The following is a 26,497-nucleotide window of genomic DNA, read 5'->3' on the forward strand; positions in this document are numbered from 1 at the left end:
AACGTGCTCATTGAATATGTAAGCTGCTAAACAAGCGTACGCATTCAGCAGCACCTTTTCATGGCCAGAACACCTGCTAGCAGCCACACACAGGTGCACAGATACTTAAGTGCACAATATCAACACATTGTATGTACAAGCAATCAAAGTAAGTGAGCATGCATGGATGGCACAATACAAGACAAGGACGACTTGAATTACATAAATAAAGAGTCAGGAGAATCTTAATGAGGAAAGTACAGTTATATACAAGCAGATTAGTGTACAAACAACAGTAATTACTTTTATTTTAACTGTACAAGTAATCTAGAGACACATGCACATATTAAAAAGGAAATCCAAACAAAGGATGTGAGAGGGATACAGCCATAGTGTAAAACAAGAGAAAATGTGTTACTTGTAAAATATATTTAAAGTGCAGAATTGAGATAACAGTTATCAAGGAAAGTAGGTACATTAGGGAGTATTCCATATATTGCAGGTAATTACCAGAATAAAACTTAAAACTAGAACCTTTTTTCTATCTGTTCATATGCCCACTGGTAAGTACTAGGCAATCAGTCTACAGGCCATTACAAACCATTCTTGTAATAAGCCTAGCGAAATAAACTGTATTCAAGTGTTCCCTCCAGCCTCAAGGAGCCTGGAATTAGTTACACCCCATACGTTACTGCCATCTCTGAGACATCCTACTGTAATATAGCTTCTTCAATTTGAAATTCAATGCCTCAAAAGTTATTTAAGGATGAAAAATCTGCTTCCATTCAAAAACCCGAAAGTGCATCTTACTGAGATTACACAGTGTACGTGTTTGAATGAACTGGGCAAATTCAGCAATAACTTTCTAGCTATATTTCTTCCTACCTAGGAAGCACAGAGCTTATACATTGACTATGATCATTAGCTAAACTTATCGCTGTAAATGTTGTAAATAAATGTATATCAGCTTTTCTCTCAATGTACTAAATGCATAATCATTGTTAAGATTGTGTCACTTATTGTAAAGAAGATAAAAGTTCCCAGCTCGATGTAAAATGATGAAAAACATTGTTTACATCCAGATGTTATCAATCTTAATTACAGTAAAATACCTGCTGGTGTCTTTGCTTGCAATTGTAAGGTTTTCTAAAACTCTTTGTTTTGTTGAAGATCTGCTGTACTGTGTAATATCACACACTGTCCATCCGATCGAACGAAGTTGGGAAATATTGGTTAGCCAACCCTTAGCCTCAGGACAAGAATCGATGACAGATTTCCGTTAACGCAAAATGCAGACAAGTTAATTCAGTGCTCTCCGGCTGCTACTATTTGGTTCTCACTCCTTTCCCAGCACATAAAGCCCGGGAAGAGAGCGACAACCAATCAGCAGCGTTTAGCCCAGCAAGCACGTCATGACGTGCCTGCGGACGTCGCAGTCCGAGCCCCTTCCAATTCTATGCGTTTGGAACCGCATAGACTTCTGGGCATCACAATGATGCCTTCATTACCCCTCCGGGCTGCAATCAAAAAAAAAAAAAAGATGTTTAAAACCGCCGCAGCCCGAGGCGGTTAAAGCGCGCACTGCGCATGCGCATACTTCCGAGTCACGCACTCGGAAGCTTGTTTAAATAAAAAAAAATTTTTTTTTGTTTTTTTTTTAAGTTCTCAGTGACAGTGACACTTTATTCTTTTTAGTTGAGGGGGCTGCTGTCCGGCAGTCCGATGCCACGAGCCGCCCCTGTCTATACATTTTCAGGGCCTGTCTGGTACATGGAGTGGTACATGTTCAATATAGTCTCCAGTGTACACAGCACTATGTAAAGTAATCCAACATGCTATGGTCCCTGTAGGTAGTACAGACATACTATGGTGCAGTTTCATTTATTTTCACGGATTCATTCATTATGCAATAACACCAATCACGCTGCTCTACAGCTGCTTTGCGTGCATGAGTAGCAGCAGCTGTCAGTGAACATTATGAGTCATCAGACAGAAGGAACAGCATGCATTTGTATACAGGCATTCCATGGGATCTACACTGGCTTACAAGCTGGTTGGTGCCAAGGGAGCTGACATGCAGTTTCTGCATGCTATGAGATGCTGAACAAGTAGGTGTTATGGGCAACATTCAAAAGCCCGAAATGTCCTTTATACATCCTTTATACATGGATGTTTTAAAGAGCTTTTCACACAGCTGGATATTTAGGTAGTCTGATGTTGTTTGCTCAGGCTGGTATTGATACGCAGTACAACAGCTTACAGTGGTGATTAAGACTGCTGAATGTCTGTTTTGTGTGGCTAGTTTACACTTGTATTACCATAAACTCGTGTCTAAGATGGCAAGCCAAGCACAAAGTAATTAAGCTTTGTTGATTGCAACTGACTGTCATCCCCTTTATTAGCATATATTATCTGTGTATATTGCCTCTAGGGCTTTACAGTATATGGTCTCTGATTTGTAAGAGTTTGCGATTTGTTCTATGTACCAGTCCAATGTATTTGCAGACCATGTTTATGTACATCACTCTAAGACTGTACAGCATAACACACAATTCAAGCACCACACAATGTTGTAGTTCCATAGTGGCCAAATACCAATCACTAAAAGAACATTAAGAAGGAGGTTTACCCATATGGAGTGACAACATTAGTTTTACTTGAATTCTATGCATGCATACTAAACTCAGATCATCTGGGGCTTAAGGAAGAAAAGCAGACAAATATCTAATGAGTGAGCAGCCATGTAACACCATTACAGTATATCATCCCAAAACTTACATTAAAATGCTCTATGACTGAAGAATATATACATGCCTGAGTACTTACCCACTGCAGAACGTCATTACCTCCCTTACCTCCTTTGCAGAGACCATGTTATTTCCTATGTTTATTTTAATGGAGAGCCAAACTTTTTTTGCCTTTCGCTGGATTCTAACACATCTGCCAGACTGAAAAGACTAAGCATTTTTATTAAATTTCAAAGATTTTTAAATGTATTTTGCAGACTTAAAACATGAAGTATTTCTCTAGCAGTAACTAAAAGAGCAATGAACTGGGTTTGCACCTTGATTTCATGTGTCATTCCTGAACAGTCAGATGTCTTGTAGTTAATTTTGGTGGTAATGGTTCAACTCCATTATCAGTAGAGCAAAATGGGCATGCGCATTTGCATTTAAAACAGTACTATGGACCTAAAACCACTTTAAATCTTTAGCGCTGCAATCAAGTTCCCAGAATTATTTCCTCGCTCCTTGGCAGTGGTATGATGCTGTGCCAATATCACTGATCTCCTCACCAGCCCCTGACGTGAGTCAGGGCAAGTCTGAGGTAGGGTAAGGTGGTGAGTCAGGGCAAGTCTGAGGTCGGGTAAGGTGGTGAGTCAGGGCGAGTTTGAGGTAGGGTAAGGTGGTGAGTCAGGGCAAGTCTGAGGTCGGGTAAGGTGGCTCCAACTAGCCTGTTGTTTAGAAGCCCAGCCATATACCCCCACGTATATCTTAAGAATGAACAGTCCAGAGATGAGCAAAACATTTGCATGTGACCTCTCTCCCTGAGGGACAAGGGTTCTAAACCAGGAATGAATTTGTGATCACCCATCCATTTGCCCAGACTGAAGAGTGTAAAAGGAGTACCTTAATTTATGTGAAGAGAAAGGCAGTTCCAAAGAAGTAGTATTCTCAGTGATATATATCTATGCCTCCATCATGTTCTATTTATGTTACAAAAGAGACTGAGCAGGTGTTTATGCCCCCATTGGACTTGTGAATTTGCAGTAGGTGTGACAGGATAGGATCTGCTGAGGCTCTGCACACAAGGCAGAGATCACCCCTCAGTAGACTGTATAACACTGGGAAAATGGACAAGGCTTTGAGATGGTTTGTATAGTTCTTATGATTTTAGGCACTTGATTTGCTTAATAAAAAAAGCTTTGTGGGCATTCAAGTTGTTCCAAATATTTTGACAGGTACACACTGAATGGGCCACTATACTCAATGAACAGCCTGATAAATGCGGAATGCAGTGGAATGATTACATCCTTGGATCTGGACACCATACCCTTAGTAATAAGCTGTACAATGAATAGGGATTTTCTTACAACAATGGATACATAGTGATCAAAGGACAGTTCACTGACTACATAGATTCCTAGGTCCTAGTACTAGATCAGCTTTCAGGGATGTGTTGTCATTATTATATCTACAAAGTATGTCTTGCTTGCCAAAGAATACTATTATACATTTCTTGTCATTTAGTTTTTGTCCGTGGTTTTGACACCAGCTATTGAGTTTGGAAAGACTTTCTCAGAGAATCTTTGTGTCTTCTAAGGAGTTTATGATGGCACCTATTTTATGGTTAGCCATAAACTGTTAACATTAGCATTGACATCAGATAAGTACATGCCAAAGATGAGTCACCCAAGGACCAAACCCTGGGGTATACCGCTTGTGACAGATCTTTTGGAGGAGGTAGAGTCACCCCCACAACTTCCTAGGTTCTATTTGTGAACCAATTTACTATCTAACAAGTTACACTGTAATTAACATTTAGCTGGGATAGTTTATCTATGATACCCGATTGTCAGATGTGGTCAAACACCTTTTTGAGGTCCAGATATGTAATATGTACTGATTTGCCCTGGTTTAGTAACCTTCACAAAGAAGTCAAGCAGGTTACCTAGACAGTATATGACCTTGACAAATTTAAACTGGTTTGTGTCAAGCATTTTGTAGGTTTCCTGTGTCCTTGCTTATTAATTCCATAATGATCTTTTCCATGGCCTTACAGATGAGGTTGGTTGAGACTTTTGGGTCTATAATTTCCTGGGTCCACTGATGCTCCACCTTTATGCAAGGGGATGACAGTTGCTGTCCTCCAGTCATCCAGCACAAAGCCTGTTTGGAGACTAATTGAATAGCCTATGTAGGAGGACTGAAAGGTCCTGTTTCATGCTGTCCAGCAAACAGACTGTATGTTATCTGGCCCCGTAGAAGTAGTGTTCTTAGCCTTGGGTTGTGCCTTGAGGAACTGTTCTTGGGAGATTTGACAAGGAGGTGTAGATGTGGGTATGCCATCTGGGAATGTAGCAGGGGGGGGGGGACAGTAAAGTTAGACCTAAATTTATCCTGTAGTATCTTGGCTATGTACTCTGCCTCTGAGGATGTGATGTTGTTTACCATTCACTCTGCACAGTGCTGGACATTGTTTTTAACATTAAAGAGGGATTTGTGACATTGTTTTTAACATTAAAGAGGGCTTTGTGATTGTCCTTTGCCTAGGATGCAGTTTTTACCTCATATCAGGTTTTGGTTGATTTGATCAGGGTACGGAGCTCCTTGTTAAGTTTAACAAGAGTGTTTTTGCATCTTGAGAATTACATTTATTTTTATGTGCGATATTTTTTCTTTTATTCCACAGCGGTAGCGTTGTTGCCTCACAGCAAGAGGTTCTCCTGTTCAATTCTCGGCTGGAGTGCCTTCTGTGTGGAGTCTGCATGTCCTCCCTGCGGTCGAGTGGTCTCTGAAAGACATGTGTGAATGGGCATGCCTTTGCTGAAGGCTGGGCATCGGGCTGGCAACTCGGCACCATAAAAATCCACTGCCAATCATTAGCGGACCGGAGTTCCTCTGTGGTGACCCCTAACTGGGAAAAGCCGAAAAGACAAACATTACACAGTCTATTTATATTTTGGTTTGAGTATAGGGTTTCATTTTTGACTTTGGCATTGTATTTACTTTGGAGGGAGGCAGATGCATCGATGCAGTTATTCAAGCGTGCATAGAACTTGTCGGTAAAGGATTCTATACAATTAGTAGGGTTATCAGGTTGGAAAGGGATGTTAAATTTAACCATGTCATCACCCAGTTTCGGTTGATTAGCCTTGACAGGATATCTGAATACCGAGGTATTGGAGGATGTTTCTGGCTTTGGTCTTAAGGTGAATGTGACTGATTTCTGGTCCAATTTGAGGAAGAGAGATACAACTGGTAAGGAGAAGAGCTGTTCCGTATCCGTGAGGACAAGTCCAGGATTTTATCACTCCTGTTTGGGTTGCAGACTAACTGGTCTAGAGAGTATTTAATTGATGAAGTTCAAAAATCTCTGGGCATACATGTTAGAGGATGTATATGTCTCTCTGTTAATGGAAGGGTAGTTGAAATCCCCTAGAAAACTGGTGTTTCGCTTAATGCTTAGGGCATCATACTAGTTAGGCAGGAGTTATGGACTGGGGGGACATAGAGGGGGGTCCTATAGTTAGCCATGATATACTAAGAAGTCTTGTTAATGGTAAGCTGTAAGTAGAGGGATTTCAGACTGGATCTTGTCTAACTAGTCTGGAAGTGAAGTATTTTTTTTTTTTACAAATACAGAGACATTGCAGCCTTTAGTACATTTCTCTAGTGAGGTGGGCCTGAACGTGTGGTAGGCATTGAAACCCTGAGCTGAAGGGATGCTCTCAATGGTCTTGAACAAAGTCTCTATAATGACGCATACATCAGTATTTTCCAGGGTAAGAAGTGTTTGTGCACATTTTTTAAGGCTCCTAGAATTGAGCAGCAATACTTGTGTTATCTGGGTTCTGTTTTGGTATGTTAGAAGCTTTTGATGAATTATGCTGCCTAAAAAGATACTTTGGGGGTTTATAAAGTTTTAGCCAATATACAAAAGATGTTGAGGGATAGGTACAAGCCAACAATGGACCTTGGCAAAGCAGTTAGGAATGAACACCTTCTCCTCTCAAACTGATTTTTGTTTGACCCCCTTGAATGACACTAGAAGCTAAATTTGTTGACAACAATATTTTCTCGCATCTCATAAAATGCTGCTCAAAGTGTATATATATATATATATATATATATATGTTTATATATATATATATATATATATATATATATGTATGTATATATATATATATATATATATATATATATATGGGTCTACTTCATTTGGTCGAATCACATTTGGTCAAAAATGATTTCAGGCAGCACACTTCACTGAAAGCTCATTTGGTTGAATTTCATTTAGTCGAAAATGAAATATAGCCCCTGTCCCATTGAAGTGCAACCTTGGATTGAGAATATTAAGTAAGGGGGGCCTAGCCCACTACATAATTGTAGTGTATTCACTGTTATATGAAGGTGTATCCATTAAAAATATATTAATATATACATATATATATATATATATATATATATATATATATATATATATATGTGTGTGTGTGTGTTCGGTAAAAAACATTTGCAAAATGTGGGGGGCTAGGCTCACCACACCACCCATTGTGGGGGGCTGTGCCCCCCACACCCCCCTTACTTAATATTCTCACTCCAGGGTCACACTGCAGTGGGGCAGGGGCTATATTTCATTTTTGACCAAATGAAATTCAACCAAATGAGCTTTCAGTGAAGTGAGCTGCCTGAAACCATTTTCGACCAAATGTAATTAAATTAAATGAATGGGATCCATATAATTATATATATATATATATATATATATATATATATATATATATATATACTAAAAGTGACATCATGACTCTCTTCATATAGTCTGAGGAGGTACACCTCATGTCATATGTGTATTTGTACTTCAAAGACTTCAGTGCCTGCATGATTTGTTTGAATCCTGGTATTAACCATGACCCTCTCCTTGCACATCTGGTGAGTGGTACATCGTTATGACTCACAATAGAATCATGTATGATCAGAATGTTGGACGTTGTGGGTCTTTGCCTTATTGGCTTTTGAAATGAGACACTGTGACTCTTTGATGTATGTTTCAATGTGGGTGTGTTGTGTGTTTCTGAGGTTACTGAAGGCACTTTTTTCTTGGGTTACATGCAAGAGATTTTTGAGGTTTAAGTAGGCTACTTTTAACTCATTCCCTCCAGTACAGTTCTTTGGAGTGTGGACCTTTAACTCCAGTGGGTGTGGCTTGAGCCTTTAAAAATGAAGTTATCACCTTGCAGTTCTAACAAATACTCATTGACTGAGGTCAAATATCAATAAAGTTGTGTTTGCCATTATGTATGCTTCAAGATAAAATATTCTAATACCATCTTTGTAGCATGTTTTGGAATTATTAATGCAAATATGAACAAGCAATATTTGACACCTAGAGGCACAGTAGGAGGTAACTGCAGAAATGCCTGGAGGTACACTAAGCTGTAATGAGTTAATAGCCACATAATATGTAGGTCTATGTGTTTGGTCTGGTCTGTGTGTGATAGTTTTTTTTTTTGTGGTGTTGTGTGGTACTGATAACCTGCCTGATATTTGTAGTCTCTTCATGTGACAGTTTTGCCTCCAGTAGCATTAAATAACTGCATCTCTCACATACTAGTGTGTTTGTTTGTTTAAGTAGTAAGTGGTTGTCAATAAACATAGGACAATTGCTACCTTGTCTCAGGATGCCTGTTTCAACAAAACTGGCTACAGAGATGGTTGGAAAGTGCAAATCCATGGTTTCTGGTGCTGACTAATGTGGGCTGAAGGGGAAGAAGAGCCTTTGAGGTTTGAAGTTGATTACTTTTGGTGCTGTCTCTCTGTCAGTGGAGACACTGCTGGTTACAAAAAAGCTGCAAGTGTGCAGTGACACAGATACACAAAGAATCCAACCCTGTGACAGACACCAATCTGGCAAATACATGCAACTAGAAATCAACAATCAACAGAAGCAAAATGGCAGCATCAGTTTCAAGCTGCTTCCTGAAAACTAGCATTAGCCCACATGTTACTGGGTTCATTCTACTTGCTATAGTCTTCTCTTGGTAGATACCCTGGATAGAACCTACAGCAGTCAGATGCAACAGGCAGCCACGCTGTACAAAGGTCCTGAAGAGGTTCTCGCAAAAACTGTAACCAAATCACTCAGTGAAGTCCAAAATACACTTCCCAGAGACTGTCAGGAAGCAATGCCCTCTGCTTCTTCTCTCACCAAAAGTAAGAAGTAGCAGAAATCCCAAGCTGGTTCCTAAGAAGCAATTTTCAGGCTTTACAGTGATTTGCTAACTCAGGCTTTAAGAGTCTATGTGTAGGGTTTCCTAATTAGATCTTTCAGTGACCAGTAGAACAAGCAGATGAGATGAGAGCTTCTAAAATCAAATTTACAGCTATGTCAGGCATCTCAAAAGCCCCCAAGCTTAACAATTCATTGCTTTCCCACACCAGAAGTAGTCTCACAGAACTTGCACCTAAATAAAAAAAATCCTATTTCTCAGTTCCTCCCACTAATTAGCTAGATGTAATTCACTTTCAGTCAGTGAATGGAAAATGATCCTTTTCTAACTGACCCTAGCTAAGAAGTTTTAAAACACCAAGAAAAAATTAAGGTAGTATAAAAATAAATTAAAATAAATTGTAATATAATAAGAACAAAATATACAAATAATAGAAGTATCCATACTTTAAATGGAGAACTCCAATCCAAAATCTGGAGGTCACACACCAGCAGTAGTCTGACAGCACTTACAGCTAAACCAATGACCAGATATGCTGAAGGAAGACCAGGCCCCAAGGCTGGTCTGCAATAAAAAATCTCTTCAAATCACTGTATAAATGTTGAAGCAGGACTGGAGGTCTCACCAAGGGAGACAGTGGGGATTCATTGTTCACCAGGAAGATATTTCCACCCTGTAAAATTAATATACAACACAGAAATTCTGAAGTTGGTGTCCCACAGGCACCCCAAAAAGAACCTTGAAAACATGGCAACATTGCAGGAGAATGAACAATGTCACAGGAAGAATGATTTGCCTGTTTCAGCTGTAACATATTACAATAATAGCAAGCAGTACAAGTTAAACCTAAAGACAGAGCATTCAAGGCTTCCAACATCCAGAGTGTAGCACACAATTTAGAAACTCCATTGTAAACCCATCTAGAAATTACTTTTAATTCTAACATTACCTTTTCTGCTTATAAAGTAAATTCTAAAAATGAACAATCACAAATAAAATATCAAAATAAGTAAGTAATGCACTGTTATCAATACTCAGTGCTGCTAGTTTACCCCCTAACCTCCCACCCTTTCTTGGTGGTCAACATAATAAAGAACATAAATGAAGTGCACTCTAAAGAGGCACTAAAACAGTAATAGTCACACTTATGCAAGTCAAGAAGCAGATTAAAATATACAGAGAAGCCTGGCCCAGTGGTGCAAAAGGATGGAGTCCTTACTGTGACATAGATGACGAGGGGTCTGATTAGTAGCCCTAGCACTGGAGCACCCAGCAGAGAGGAGGAGGAGTAAAAGTGCGTGGTCCACTCACCTCACCTGAGGCATAGGGAGGGTTGCACTCACTCAGGGGCACATGACGTCAGTGCAATTTCCACCATTCATGCTTCCCAGAGGGCAGGACAATTTGGAGGGAATGCTCCTTGCAGAAATGAGGGGATTGCCTATGCAGTTCACCTGCTGCATGACCCCAATCTGAGCTTAGCCAAGTGCATACCGGGGGGGGGGGGGTTAGTGCAAGCAAGTAAAACTTCTGAGCCATGCCTGATGGCTGCCTGAATGATGACCTCTCCTGGTCTACTCTGACCTCAGTGCTGGGGAACAAATGGGTTCACTGATAGGGAGAAGGAGATGATTACTTACAGGCAGGGGGCAAAAAACAGATAAAAGAAGGTTAGCATATGGGGGAATTATAACTTGACACATCACTGCTGAGCAACTACAATCAAAAACTAAAGAATTGCAACAGCAAAAAAATATATAAACACTAAAGGACCTAATGGGAAGGACTATATGATTTGAATTTCAAGGCAGGAAAATGTATTTAAGTATTGCTGACATTCCCAAACATATAGACACTAATCAGCTTCCAGAAGCAACTATCCAGGATATCAACAGTTTAATTCTTAATTCTAAAATCAAAATTGACTGGCATTGTAGGACTGGGATACCTAAATTGGGCTTAACTACTGCAATTATTGTGCATTTTCTATAGTCTCTGCTATTAATTTGGAGTATACAACTTATCTGATAAATGTGAAATACTACAGCTCCCAGCAGAAGGGGGATTAACTCTGCCTGATTTAAAGAGGTATTTCCAAGCCATACAACCAAAATTATTATATTTGCTACAAGATGATACTTACATAGCATATTGGAAGGATGTGTTGTTTGGCAAAGGTGCTCTCAGGCAGGGTATAGACTCAGTGTAATATTTGGTAGCAGCTGAGGACCAAAAAGGATGGGATAATCCAGAAGGGTATATTAGACAAGTTCTTATGCAAATACTTCATAAAAAACAACTAAAGAATAGGAAAGTACTTCATCTAGGTTGAAAAATTAGACAGGTGAAACAGACTATATAGCGACTGAGAAATAAAGAACCTGTATATTGGGAACAAGTACATGGAATGAATAGATTGAAAGAGTGGGAAGATATAAGGAAAGAATTCAATACGACTTGCAGAGAGTAATTTTTATACTATTAACTGATACACAGATAAGGAAGCAATAATCACATATCATAAGGATGAGGAACAACCTAAACTTGTATAATATTTAATAGAAGTCAGAACTAGGCTACCGAAATAGGAAAAATTACTGTCTGGTGTGTATCGAGGGTTAGGAACTTGACATGAGATTGCCCAGGGAAGCTTAAGCAGGCTTGGTCTAAGGCCCTACAAAAAGGTCTACTGACCAGCAATGGTCAGATTTCCATTTAATTCCCACAGTAGGAACTAAAGCCAGAAAGTTTAGACTAGTTGGATGGAAGTGCCTCCATAAATATTTGTACTGCCCCGACAATATCCAGATTAAAATAAATCACCCAAGTATCTTTCGCTTCAGTCAAAACCTGGCTGAAAAATTCAAGCCTACTCCTTACCTCCTCCCCAAAAATGGTGCTCCCCCCCCCAAAAACATTATCTCCATTAAAAACAATCTTTCTTGGTTACATCAGCAAATAATACTAAAACTGAGGAGGTGGTACCACCTATTAAATTACTGGACATTGTTACAGGTGATGATCTTATATTTGATCAGCATACTCAAACAATTAAAAAGACCCGCCAGAAACTTGGCTCCCTTTACAGGACAAAACAATATCTTACAGACCCAGCAAGAAAAATGCTAGCCTCAGCTCACTGTTTCCAACCCTCTTATATGCCTCTCTTATCCTTACAATCCTAAACTCGACATTAAAGTCCAAACTAGCTTCCTGTTACAACAAAGTAGCTAAATTTACTACCAACACTACACACCGAGCTCACCACTGCAAAGTCTTAAAGCAGCTCACCTGGTTAGAGCTTAAGAGCTATATAACATACTCCCAGCTGGTTAGGGCATACAGACTGATATATTTTCCTGAAAACACATTATTGTTGTACACCTCCTCAAAGGACTCCCATTCTGGTGATAAATTTCTGCTAAGCACTACTAAAGCAAATGATTCATCTAGGGACTCACTATTCCTTTCCATTCTATTCCATTCAAGTGGTAAATACGTTAATCTTGGAGTGCCCCACTCTAAGACATCAGATTCAGACACATCTGCAACAGCCGGAAAGGAATGCATCTGCAGCAGCTCAATATGTCTGCCAAAAAAGTCACCTCCCCTTGGGATATCACACTACTCCTGTTACATCTCCAAGCTCTGGAACACCATCCCTACAAAAGCAAATATAATTAACAACCTTCCAGGCTAGAAACTCCATCTCAAACAATATATTACCTGATCGATCTGGGTCATGCTAATGTCCATCACCAGGTTGAAAGCACAAACCTCTTATTGCTTATCACAGATTTTTTTTGCCCCTCTCTACTCGAGCACCCCTCCTGCACTTGAAGTTATACATCCCTTTCACCCCCTCTTAGACAACACTTCTCTTCTTTCTCTTTTTCTAACTGGCCCACCCACAGTTCTAACCCCCTCCTGTAACCCCCTCCTGTATACCTAAGTTATAAACCTTCTAGGTACACCAGTTTGGAACAGGCAGCCTAACCAGTACTAATCCTATACCATGGTCTCTCAGTCAGATGCTATTACCACTGTTCTCCTATACAATACTGACATTTTCTATCCCCTCCTACATAATATTACAAATTACTTCAATATATCTGTTGAACTATTTACAAATGTATACAATACTAAAATCTCTCTTCCTACATAATTTTATAACTAACTTCATTGTGTATCATGAAATCCTTGCAAACCTGTCTGAGCACTAAAACTTCTTTACAATAATGTTTCCCTTCTGCAGTATCTATCCATTTAATTCTGCAAGGTTTTACAGCTGGAATAACTGTATAGACTAATAATTGTTGATGTAAATACTTTAATGTATATACCTGTCTTGTAATTATGTTTGTCGTTTCATGAGAAATATAATTGTTGTTTTTCTGAGAACTGTCTAAAATTCACTTGTTAATATAAAGTTACTGCAGTGGAGCTTTTCTCTCTGGACCTCATCTGAAAATGGACTCTGCCTAATCTGACTTTCCCGGTCAACAAAGGCAAATAAATAAATACATGTTTTCGGAGTGTAACACCCTCTCTGAATTTAAGAAAGACTTAAATACTTTGCTAAAGGAAATTAAGGGAACAGAAATTCTATTGACAAAAGAACTAATGCTACTAATTTGAGGAACTGATGTCAAGAAATCTTAAAGCTTTAATTGCACTAGTACTCACCTTCTTTCGACTTTTCACGGTTAGGGGTCGCCACAGTGGATCACTGGTCCACTAATGATTGGCAGTACATTTTACAGTGCCGAGTTGCCAGCCTGATGCCCAACCTTCATGGAAGGCACATCCATACGCACCTACCTGCATGTCTTTACAGTTCACGCAGCCGCAGGGACGACATGTAAACTCCACAAAGAAGGAACTCCAGCCAAGAATCAAACCAAAGAACCTCTTGCTCTTAGGCGGCAACTCTAACTGCTGCACCCCTGCGGCTGTCTTTAATTGCACTAGTACTGATAACTGCAAAAACAAGAATTACTAAAACATGGAAGACTAAAGAGAAACCAACCAAAAGGGAAGTAGTAGCCATCACAGAGGAGCTTAAATGTAATGTAAGTAAAGTCTCAGAAATGGCACAGAGGAAAAGTGAGGAATAAATGGGCAATGTGGCTTGCACATTGACAGAAATGCTGAGGTACATCACTGGTTAAAGATTAAATAAGTTAAGAAAACTCAGACAAAAAGGGATAAGGTACGAGAAGAGGCCAAAGGTCAATTTGATTGATCGCCAATGTATATAAGAGGTTTGTAAATAGCTATTCTCTTAGGAAACAGTCTAAAACAAATTGTAGTAAATCTCACATGATAGCTGAAATGGCAATTGCACATCATGGAGATGCTAAAGTGACACTTGTTATAAATTCAATCAGCTGATTTTATCAGTACCTGTACTGAAATTTACAGAGTCAGAATGAGGAAATGTGGAGCATAGTCTTTATGTAAGAAACAGAGGCAAGATAAAATGTACTATTAAGAGATGCATGGTCACTGGTAGAAAAGTAATAGTGCAACATGCATATGGTGTGTATTCTGACACTTTAAGGTGATGGATATACATTAAATAAAATGTGTTGGAAAAAAATATATCTGCAAAAGAGACAAATTATTTGCCTCAAAAAGAAAATTTTGCTCAGATTCATGCACAGCTCTAGGAGAAAGGTATTGTAACAAGCTTTACATTTCCTGTCATGTTTCACCTGATATTTAAGAACCTACCTTTGGCTTTCAGTGGTGTGTGAAGAACAGCCTGAGCAACATTCTCTGCAATCAAGATCATAAAAAGTTCTGCTCTAATTCAGGAGTCTCTAAGGTTGTTGAATTTCTTCTGGCTTGTTTATACATTTAGGGGAGGAAGTAAAACATGTCGATGCTAACATAATTTTATAGGAACTACATCTTTTTACAGAGAAACCTCATCTTTTAAAAACTAAGCTCATTAATCAAGCCTACAGAAAGTCCTCAAATAACAAATCTGCCAGGGTAGCAGTTCTACTGAAGAATAATAATGGCAAAGTTTTTGCACAACTTTCCGATGCAGACAATAGAATTATTTAGCTAAAGATTAAAACTGCAAGTTCATTTCAAAGGTTTAGGCAATAAACCCTTACTGCTCCCCAGATGATCCAGGTTCAAGTAGCAGCACAGGTAGTAAAGGGACATATGGAGACAGGATGAGAGTGAATGCCTGATGATGGTGCACCCAGCTTGGGGAAAGGGAACTGCCCAGGCTTGCTACAATAGTATCATTAAGAGCTGGGTAAGCACTATGCTGCAAATAGTATACCGCTTGGTCGAGATGTTTCAGAAGTGCAGAATGCAGGCATGTACTTCTCATAAGCAGCATCTGCAGAGATTGCAAGGCTGTCATAGGGAGAGAGGGGGGAGAGGGTTAGGGCACACTTCCTGGCAGCAATATGGTACTGCCCTAGCATACCCAGTCTCCTCCTTGCCCTCAGATATGAGTCACGCCAAGCCTGGGGGAGGCTAGGCAGGAATGGTAGACCCACTGAACAAGGAGGGGAGATGGTGGCAGCTGCAGACAGGTGAAGCAAAAACAATAACAAAAAATATTAAACTTGATGGTCTTGAAATTACATTAGGTTTGGCTTATGCTCCATTTAATGGTTATGCAATGTTTTATGGAGTTTGTCATCAGTGATGCAGTCTTTGCACTCAAATGAAATTTCACTTTCAGGGCACTTTAATGTGAAACTAGATAAAACCCCTACAACAAAAAATTCAAAGAAAAGGGTTAACGTTTTTAAGACTTTATGATCAGTCAAAGCCTGATTTTACAAATACCCAAATGCATCAGGATAAATGCATATGGAAATATATGCAAGGTTTTTTTTTGTAGCGGTTTCAGTATCCTTGCTTAGGTTTTTGTAACAGATAGCAGTAAACATAAAGTTAATTCCAGCTTATGCCATTATCAAACTAGACAACAAATGAATCAGGCAAAGCAGATTAGAAAGGGTTAAAATTAATCTGAAAGTATTACATTATTATAAAGATGAAAAAGATAAGGGTGACTTTTTGGGTGATAAATTATGTTCAAAAACTACCCGATTGACGTTATGGTCTGCATTTCTGGTCACAATTATAGGAAAGTTAATTATGTTATCTCGCAAATGCAGCACTGAACAAGCTGCTCAGCTTGCATATTTGATGCAGCAGTTAAATTCATTATAGAAACAGTGAATTATGTGAGCTATATAGCTGAGCTGAACCGAGTTAAAGAAGAAGAAGTATATATATATATATATATATATATATATATATGTGTGTGTGTGTGTGTGTGTGTGTGTGTGTGTGTGTGTGTGTGTATGTATATATATATATATATATATATATATATATATATATATATATATATATATATATATGTATATAGGTGTAGGGCAGCTGCTCAAATGACCAGCTACACCAACACCCAGAATACCAAAATTAAAATGTCAACAAACAAACACCAACACATTGTACACATGCTGCAGGGACTACTCCCAGAGCACAGTAAATCAAATACAAGTGTTTTTGCAGGGGGAAAGCCTACTTGTACCTCCACACCCCCTGCTAATTATACGTACTAACTCTGAGATTGCACAATCCCCAGGGAAAGGAAATATTCTATCTGGGAAAGGGAATATTCCCCTACCCTGAGATTGTTGATCTTTCACACCTGTCAAAAATCTGTCTGCGTTGACCAAACATGTCAATGTAGTTGGTCATTCAGAGGGACTGATTTTATATATATAAATCAATATATACATATTGCTTTACAATATACCTGCCTTGGGGAAAGCATGAAAAATGTAAATTACTTAGCAGGTCACAAAAGGAAATGTTTACATCTCTTTTTTAATAAGGGGTAATATAGTCCAAATTATATGATAGTAAGAAAGGTAACACCTTTAAATATAAACAAGCCATCACAAATTCTACAAAGATTTTTGAATTTCTTCACTCCAGTTTACCAGCAAATAGAAAAATATAAAAAAAGAAACCAAAAGCTCATTCACATACAAACATACTGCTTATGAGGTTGATGTTTTACCCATGAAAAAACAACTTCAAACTGTTTAGTCAGGTAAGGATGTTAATCTCTGGGTCGTTATATACTCTTCAATGAATTTTATTAAACATCGTCTTCTTTGCACCACATTTACTCTCTGCAGTAAATTATATGGGAACCCCAATTATGACGATAGATCTTTATTTTTGTTAGCCAAGTTGATCTTGAACCTCACGGCAGGAAAGAAGTCCGATAGAAAATGATCATCTAATTGCATTGGCCAATGGTGACTATAGGTTTTGTACAAAAATAATACATAATTATCTTTTAAGATTTGTAAAACAGCATTTCCACTTATCACAGTTTGGTTTTATACCAGATAAGAGTATGACCACAGCAAAATGAGTATTACACGTAAATTGTACCTCTGTTTAAAGATATAGTCAACAGAGCCCTTTCCAACATTTTGCTAGGTTGATACATTTAAAGCATTTGACATGTTGAATAACAATATTTATTTCTTCTTTGACAAAATTTAAATTTTCCAGACAATATGTGCAACATGACTCAACAACTGACTAAATCAAAATATTTTATTACCATTAATGAATTGTAATCCAAAATAAGAATTCGACATCAGGTCTATGGTTTAGAAGGTCAGATAAGAGCTCAAGTTCAGAGAATGCATCAGGGCTGTCCGCTATTGCCTACTGTGTCCATACTGGTCTTGAATCCACTACTTAGTGGCTGATCCATTTCTTGCTCCTATGGAAATTAATGAAACAATAAAAAATATTGTTTATGAGGATGGCATATTATTGACAATAAGAACAGTAACAGATGCACTAACACATTTCTTTCTACTGGCAGACAGGGCACAAAATAAACTCAGCTAAATACAAAATGTTTTCTTTTACTCCAAATTGTACTAATTATACTCCAGCCTAAGCCAGAGAGCTTTATACAGTTATCAAACCAGCCAGAGAGCTTTATACAGTTATCAAACCAGCCAGATAGTTTTATACAGTTATTAAACCAGCCAGAACTAAATCAGATAACAAAAGCGATGACTGATGTGTGTAACAGAGGATATTTTAAAACTATCATTTGTAGGGTGAATTAACTTTATAATTTCAAAACTTTCCTAAAAGCGCACCTATAAACATGCTGGCTATGCCCTTGCAACTCCCACTCTAATATCATCCACCCCATCCAACCACTACCTTTCTTTCCACTCCACTAACTACCTTGATTATAGCAAGCTCAGATGCTCATAAGGCTAGTACTTATTATACAGCAGGAACTTCTTATTGTAACATTTGTTAATGTCTGTTATGTACTTCACAGATAAATATTCTAGTTGTCTACTGATGTACTATGTTCTTCATCTGTAAATATGTTGTAAGTAATTGCTATGTAAATTGTTAATCGCTATGAAATCCAATGTAACTACTGTCTGTTTATTTTAACTGTGGAGCTTTTCTCTCTGAGCCTCCACTGAAAATGGACCTACGTCCAGTCTGACACTCCTGGTCAACAAATGTAAATAAATAAATAAATAAAATCTACTTCCAGTGTGGAATACTTTGTAAAAAAGCCTTTGGTTCCCACACATAGAAATGTCTTCATAAAAATAAAGTACATTTGGAGGAAATTTGTCTGGAGACAGGTTAGCCCATGAATTCCGTATCAGCATAGCAGGAAGGCTATAATATGCTAGACCTACAGTTAATTCAGTTTGTACAAATCTGGATTAAGTATTATAACTGAGTAGTGAACAATATAATAACAGAAACAAAACTGTACTGTTCAGAAACAAAACTGTACTGCTCAGAGAGAATGTATTCTATACTATTTGTGGATCTACAGTATGTAAAGGAGCATGAAAACATGGCTTAGTTACCAAGGAAAACAATGCATTCATCTCATACACTCTATTTCCACAGTTTCAGTCTACAGGAAAAGAGTGGCTATCCAAAGTACATGGTAACTTTTTTATGCGTCTATTCTTGACTGATGAGATTGTGTCACCGAATTTGGAAACACTGGATAATAATAAAGCCAATACTCTCTTTGTTACTAGGCATGTGGTCAGGAGACCATTGAGAAGGCTAGCCCAATTTCCCAGTTGTCCCAGACCACTCTCCGGTTAAGTGGCTTGCTCAAAGTCATACAGTAGGCAAATGGAGGCTGAAGATTTCAAACCCTGGACCAAAGGAAGCAGTCTGTTAACAGTTCATAATCTTAATCTTCTGAACTAACTGCCACACTGTTAAGGATATAGTAATTAATACAGCAAAAAGAATAGTTTATTTCATTGGATTGTAGATACAAATGATTCAGTATCTGAAAGAAAGCAAATTATAGCAAAGTTACTTCCAATCACACACAGATAACCCTGAATATGTATATATAGAAACAGGAGCTTCCTGTTCAGTTTATTTGGAAGAGTTATCATAAATATGCTCAGATCAAAAATAATACAAAAAAAATATTTCTCAGAAGCTGACTGGGCCCCTGAGAAGATGACTTGGATAGTCAGTTCTAGAAGTTTTTGTTGGTTCCAATTTGGAAGCTAGGGTTCTCGATTCCATATATGGTTGTAGTGTAAGATTATTGATTAGCAGCAGTAAACTGCCTCTCTCTCTCTCTCTCTCTCTGTATATATATATATATATATATATATATATATACACACATACACAAAAGTAAGTGGAAGTGATATAAATGATTGTTCAATGAAGGTGATCAATTTACCTTTTGCCATCTATTACAGTGAGACTTACTTTGGAAATATGGAACATACCTTTACCAAAGAATACTTAATTTCCATTAAACAAATGCTGGCCTGTGTTTATTTATTTATTTATTTTTATGATAGATTAGGTTCATAGTTTACTAGGCTAATTGCCCTTGTGAGCCATTTTAAGCCTAAGCAATTACCATATGTGAGAATCAAACCCTGCACTTTGTGTCTGTGCGGTAAATACCTTAACTATTATGCCAACCTCCCACCTATGAGACAGCAGTTTGTGAAAATTTCATGGATGACTTTTGAAGTTTGATTGTATGTGGGCATAAAGGTCCAAAAGTCCAAAAGATGGTTTGTTGGTGGTATTTTAGGATTCTGGGACACTTAACTAAAACTTTGTTCAGTCTTCTATATGTACAGTGTTGTACTCTACTATTTGGGTGGTACAGCAAAAAATAAATAAATTAAAAGTAAAATATAAAAAGAGTAAATGAAGAAACAGTATTGATACATCGCTTTAAACTGACGTGGTCATCAAAGGTCTTGGTACCTTTGTATCTAACTCACTATCTTTTCACCATCATGTCTACACAATAGCTGGGACATCCTTTTATCTTGCTCAGCTTATTTCCAAAGGTAATTCCTCTAGATCCAAAGAAGTCCCCCATAGTCATCTCTTATTACAGACTGTAATGCTCCCTTTACATCTACCTGTTAGAACATATCACATAATTTGAAGGACCTCAGAATTCCTAGCTAAGAATATCCCAGGCCCTCAGTCCATTTACTTGATTTCCTATCAGCTCTTTGAAGGTGATCTGTATTTAGCTTATCATGTCATGAATAACCCTGCTTTCCTTGACCTTCTGTACCTCGGCAGGACAAATGTTTCCTCAAATGTCCACAGTAGGGACCTAAATCTTAATCAGTGAATTAAAACAACATAACATGATAGATTTATATTTTGATGTATTGCTCTACATTTCAAACAAACTTCTACTATATGTCAAGGAACTTCACATCCTGTTTACTTGTAAAGTTAATCTTGAAAGACTTCTTTGAAGTGATTACCAAAGCCGTAGATGAGGGTAAGGTGGTTCAGACAGCCTATCTAGATCTCGCCAAGGCTTTCAACACCATCCCCCACTCTGGAATTATAGATAAACTCACTAAACTAGGTATAAATCCCTATGTCACAAGACGGGTTTCCAACTGGCTCACTGACTGAACCCACACTGTGAAAGTAGCAGACTCCAAATCCGACTTCAGACCAGTGACAAGTGGAGTACCACAGGGTTCAGTCCTTTGTCCTCTACTGTTTGGTATCTACTTCTCTGAAATACAGGCTAACACAGAAGGTCTTTGGTTAACGAAGTTCACAGATGACTGCAAACTAGGAGCAATAATCGAAACTCCTAACAATGTGGACATCCTACAAAAGGGCCTCACTGAGACAGATGCCTGGTGTCAAAGGCATGGCCTCAAGCTCAATGCCAAAAAGTCCATTGTCATCCCTTTTGATAAAAGCTCTGTACCCATGAACTATCACATAGGCAGTAGTCTACTTAACACTGAAAGTGTGATAAGATACATTGGGACGCAGGTGGACAGTAGTCTCTCCTTTGATACCAACCCACCCCCTCCATTTCTCCTCCAGCCAGTCCCAACTACATATATTCTTGCCCTTATCCAAAAACTGAAACCATGTACTCCTTCAGCAGACCAACTACCCGCTGAATATTTACAGAAGTGAGCCAAATCTATCGCCTACCCAATTTCCATTCTTATCAACAGAACCATCAGTGAAGGACACATCCCTAGAATATGGAAGGTCTCCCATATTATCCCCCTTCATAAGGGAGGTAACTCTACTGAACTCTCCAGTTACCGTTCCATTGCCCTACTGTCTCCCCTAGCAAAGATCATGAAAAACTGCATCCACAGACAATTGCTAGACCACCTAATCCAAAATAACTTGCTTTCCAACTCTCAACATGGTTTCAGGCCTTCCCACAGCACTACTGCTGCTCTTCTTTCCTTCACTGACTGCATTAACAAAAAACATAACCTCAATATGCTTTCCTCTGCACTGTTTATAGATCTGTCTAAGGCGTTCGATATGGTAAATCACCAGATACTTATAAATATCCTCAAATCTCTGTCACTAGACACATTGGTTATAAAATGGTTCCAATCCTATTTGGACAGCAGACAACAGGCCCTTCTTTGGCATAACACTCTATCTACCCATCTGTCTGATAACATAGGTGTCCCTCAAGAGTCCATATTAGGACCTCTCCTATTTTCTTTATTTATCAACGACCTTCACCTAGCAATCCCCCAGGCTACATGCATACAATACTCAGATGATTCCACACTTATATGCTCAGCCACATCCATATCTGAACTGCACTCCCTTACCCAAAAGGTCTTTAACACAGTTGAACAATGGTTTACTCTAGGCCATCTCCTTCTGAACCCCCAAAAAACTAAACTCCTCCTTTTCACTCCTACTTGTAAGTCCCCCTCAATAGACTTCACAGTAACATCCAATAACAGTACTCCCATATCTCCAAACCCAACTACCAAACTACTAGGTATCACCATAGATAACAACCTTAACTTTGATACCCATATTAAAAATATACCCTAAAATCAATAGAAAACTAGGCTCTCTCTACAGGATCAAACCCTTCCTCTCTCCTGCAGCAAGAATAACTATTGCTCACACTCATTTAATTTCTACTCTCCTTTATGCCTCACCCATATATACTAATCTCTCTAAAAACAACCTTAATAAAATGGAAAACTCCTACAATAACATAGCCAGATTTGCTACGGGTAACCCTTTCAGAACCCACCACTGTATTAACGTAAAGCAACTAGGATGGCTTGAATTACAAAATCAGCTTAAATTCCACCAACTTACCATTGCCCACAAAACTCTCTACCATCCTCCTACCAATACCCCTATACTATCAACCCTCATTATCCCCTACAACAATCTAAAGACCTTACGATCATCACATAAACTTCTTGTAAATATTTGTAAATCAAACAACTGGGCTGGGGACTCTCTCTTCTCTAATACTGTTGGAAAATCCTGGAACCTTCTTCCTGGTGAACTTTCCTCTCTTCCCTCTATATCACTCTTTAAAAACAACCTGAAACTTTTCCTCAGAACACACTGGTTGTGCCCCTGTACTAAACCTGACTGATGTACTACTGCTCTTACTTGGACCTGCCTACCCTCCTCTTCTCAGTAGTCTTGTTCCTTATCTTAGAAACAACTGACCTAGTCCTTCTAGATATTTTACTCACATCCTCAGAATTTATTAATGGAGACTACTTTTACTCTTGTACTGTATATACCTTTTCATAATCACAACTGGTTTACTAATACTTTATATAACTCAGCTGCTATCTTTTTACATGTTGTATTGCAACTAACTTTGTATTGTACTAACTAATCAAATGACCTCTGTGATTTTTCTCTGTTCTGTACCTGCAATGTTCATTGTACACATTAATTTTTTGTGTAAGTGATTGTATTTTGCTTCCTCGGAGCTTATCTCCCCGGGCCTCTACCGAAAATAGACATATATCCAGTTAGACTAGCCCAGTCAACAAATGTAAAATAAATAAAAGAATAAATAATCACATCACCACAGTAGTCAGGAAATCCTTCTACATGGCACACCTCATCACAAAAGGTTTCTCATCCAGGAAAAAAGAGGTCACTGTTCCCCTCTACTTGTCACTCATTAGACCCATTATAGAATACAGTGCCCCTTTTGGTATGTACCTCACAAGACATCTACAACAACTGGAAAGGCCACAGAAATACCTCACAAAGAGGATTACCGGCCTCAAACAGATGTCCTACGCAGACAGTCGCAAAAAACTCCAGCTTTACTCAATCGCATATTGCCTACTTAGAGGCAATCTCTGCCTAACATACAAAGCTATGTCAAACCCAGAGCTGTTGGACATGCTCCACTTAAAGAAATCCCATTCCCTCTGAGCTACATGATCTAGGGACCTAAACATAGTCATTACATTAAAGAGAACATACTGGAGAGATAGATTCCTGTCCCAGGGACTTCCCATACTCTGCAACAAACTACCTATCTATATCAAACAAAGCTCTTCATTAGCACTCTTCAAGAAAAATCTTGATTGGATGGCAGATAGGAAATTCACCCCAGAGATCACTTCTGTGGCTCTGCTTGACAGGGGCACAAGAAATTAATTCTCTTGGGTGGCGAAAGCCAGGGTGCCTTTTTGACTGGGCTTGTATAAGCCCTAGTGCCAATAGCCTAGTACCTACCTATGAACCTATGACAGATGAATGGGTAGTAAATTTTCCGCGGGTCAATCTTTTGTAGTCCTTCTACTGAACTATGGGCTCAATTGGCTGAGCACATAATGGCTACATAAGAACCTATGAATCATATTAAGTCAGACATACACACTCACTTTACCACGGTAGTGGAAAAGTCCTTAATAATGGTTTCTGATCATGTACTCTGTCATGCACAGCTAACTTGTACACTAAATGATTAGTTTGGTATTAAAGTAATAATTTGTCTGGTTTTAGATTTTTCATTCTACGTGTTTTTGTATTGCAAGTACAAATGCTGGAGACAAAGATGATTAAGAAGACTACAAATATCATTTGAATAATGATAATTGCAGATTCCTGACTCTACAAATTCAGGAATGTTTTTACATTTATCATATTTACTATGATATCTCAAATGTGTGCATTACATATCACACTTGCAGGTTGCCTCTCTTTTCCCGTTTGTGTGTTGTGTGTGTGTGGTGTGTGTGTGTGTGTGTATGTGTGTATATATCTATCTATATATATATATATATATATATATATATATATATATATATATATATATATATATAGGTCCACTTTTTAATCTCGAAATACTGAAATCTTGAATTTCAGTATTTCGAGACTAAAATACCGAAACCTGACAAACACAAAACTACACAATCACAAACACTCACAATGTCGAATGTAATAAAACATAAATAAATACCCCCCCACCAAAACAACAAAAAAAATCACATAACTAAAACCATTAACACCATATGTTTCTGCAGGGCAGCAAGCCCCCCTGCACCCCACACCCCCGCTACTTGTATATACCAACTCAGAGGTTGCATTAACTCATAAATAAAAGGAACACACACCTTCCCTGACTTGTCCTACACTCCCACTACAGACATTTTTATACTCACTAATAACACACACACACACACACACACACACACACACACACACACACACACACACACACACACACACACACACACACACACACACACACAAACACACACAAACACACTACACACGTACAAAAATCATTACAATCAGCACTCACACACATACACTCTCACCCACGTACCCCACTCTACATCTACAACTCCCCACAACAATTAAACATTACTAAATTTACACTAAAACTCTTAAAATCGGAACACCTAACTGAATCTCCAAACAGAAACAAACATCGGCTGCCATACCACACAACCGTTAAAGGGACAGCACATGCTAACACACCACAACAAACCCAACATAGATTCAATAAACTAAGATTCAAAATAGTGCAGTTTCGAAAAACTGCACTTGTGATATTCTGGACTCAAAATACAGACATTCGAGATTTCAGTATTTCGAGATTAAAAAGTGGACCCATATATATATATATATATATATATATATATATATATATATATTAGTTGCCTACTTCATGACAGGAACATATTGGGGATGAAACGACCCTGTGTTCTGGGAGACCGCCTTACAGACTATCTGCAAATATACAGAGCTGAGTATATTTTTTTTGGTTATAGAGTTTGTTAATTGTTGCTTAGATCTCTGTTGAAACTGTTGTCTCACTGTTCTGAGAGACTGATCGGCAAATATACAGAGCTGAGTACATTTTTTTGGTTTTAGTGTTTGTACTGTTAGTTGTTGCTTAGATCTCTGTTGAAACTGTTTTCCCCACCCCCACCCCCATTTTCTGCCATGTCTTCAGTTGGTATATTAACAGCTGCATTCAAATTGCTGGAACCTGTGTTCTGAGAGACTGCCTTACAGACTATCTGCAAATATACAGAGCTGAGTATATTTTTTTGGTTATAGAGTTTGTTAATTGTTGCTTAGATCTCTGTTTTGTCCCACGCACCCACCCTTTCTATTTTTGGTTTGTAGTTTAAATTTGGTGGCTTTTGCAGTTGCCCGCCCCACTGTAGATTTGATCTGGGACACTCCCCCAGTCCCATCTCTTTACCACATTCTAACTAATAATCTCTTTCTGCACTTGCTTTTAATCCTTTTTAATTTAATTGCATTTTTTAAACTGTGCGTGGTCTAATATTGCTATATACTCAAGTGTGCTAGCTTGCACTGCATGTGAATTGTTTTTACTACTGTTTTTGCTACTCTTCTGTAAAAAAAAAAAACAAAAAAAAAAAAACTGTAAGCCTGTTTCCTACCTTTCCTGTTAACTAGTGTTCCAGATACAGATCTGCTGTATCCAGGAGTGTATGTAAGCTTCTGAGCCCCCCAAGCCTTTCTGTGTTGGAGGGAAGCCTTCTAGCTTATCAGTGGGAGTGGTAAGCACTAGGTAACCTGTCTACCACATAAGGAGTGGTTCTGGCCCAGAAATTGTAGTTATTGGCCAGTTGGACAATCTTCCATCTCTCTCAACTTTCTGATTTGAAAGCCTGCATTTGCACTTGTTTCTGTCCTGTAACT

The 26,497-nt window shown here is 38.4% G+C and overlaps 1 long non-coding RNA gene across 1 annotated transcript in view; it reads right to left on the reverse strand.

Annotated features, from left to right (window-relative positions):
- LOC122793743 overlaps nucleotides 1-26,497 on the reverse strand; it is a 137,756-nt gene that overhangs the window by 2,792 nt on the left and 108,467 nt on the right. The window contains exon 3 of the long non-coding RNA XR_006363524.1: nucleotides 17,565-17,729. This is a non-coding gene — a long non-coding RNA (uncharacterized LOC122793743). The remainder of the gene's footprint in view (nucleotides 1-17,564; nucleotides 17,730-26,497) is intronic.

Source organism: Protopterus annectens, chromosome 2.part0 (assembly GCF_019279795.1).
Source record: "Protopterus annectens isolate FY-2018-M chromosome 2.part0, PAN1.0, whole genome shotgun sequence".
In the NCBI taxonomy this organism is placed as follows: domain Eukaryota; kingdom Metazoa; phylum Chordata; order Ceratodontiformes; family Protopteridae; genus Protopterus; species Protopterus annectens.